Source organism: Microtus ochrogaster, unplaced genomic scaffold, assembly GCF_000317375.1.
Source record: "Microtus ochrogaster isolate Prairie Vole_2 unplaced genomic scaffold, MicOch1.0 UNK110, whole genome shotgun sequence".
NCBI classification, from domain to species: domain Eukaryota; kingdom Metazoa; phylum Chordata; class Mammalia; order Rodentia; family Cricetidae; genus Microtus; species Microtus ochrogaster.
This window is the reverse complement of record NW_004949208.1, coordinates 956,715-957,514: the sequence shown is the minus strand read 5'-3', so window position 1 is coordinate 957,514 and position 800 is coordinate 956,715.

Genomic DNA, 800 nt, shown 5'->3' with positions numbered 1-800 from the left:
AATGCAGAATATAAAAGTACCCTTCGATCAGGGGATCAGGGGCTAGGAGGTCCTTGCAATCCAGAAAGCATCATGTCCTGGCAGCTCATTTCAGGTTTAAGTCTTAGATCCTGGCTTTCTTTCTGTCTCTGCGTTCGCCCTCCCCCCAATTCCTTCTTCCAGCCTCACCCTCTGATTGGGGGAGAATTGCTGTCTGTTTGTTGGGACTTCCAGGTCCAGGCCAGGATGAAACTCTACAAACACCCAAATCAACTACCCACCTCCCTCTGGGTGGCTGAGGCCTCTCTCAGTGGGTGGAACACCCGTTAGCCTCAACATGGTTTGTCTGAGACTGCCCAATCCCCAGAGCCTGTGCCAGGAGACCTTGGCTAATTCTCAGTTTGAAACTGCTACTTCATGCCACCAGCCCAGCCCTGTTTTAAGTGGCTTTTAAAAGCTGGACTTCCTTTCAGTAGGTTAATTCAATCTACAGACTTCTCTGGCCTGCAGGGATGTCTTTTAGCCATAGCCTTGCCTTCCTGTAATACAGCTATGAGCCAAGCCCCAAAAGATAAGGAGCTCTTGGAGGCTTGGTTAAATGACCAAAAATAACTCCCCATCACCCTCACTCCTTTATAGGCAGACTCTTGCTAAAGGCTGAGACTATCTGCCTATATATATACAATTCTCACCCTATCTTTTTCCTCATCAACAGTTAAATACAATCATGTGGGGCTAGAGAGATGGCTCAGAGGTTAAGAGCATTGCCTGCTCTTCCAAAGGTCCTGAGTTCAATTCCCAGCAACCACATGGTGGCTCAC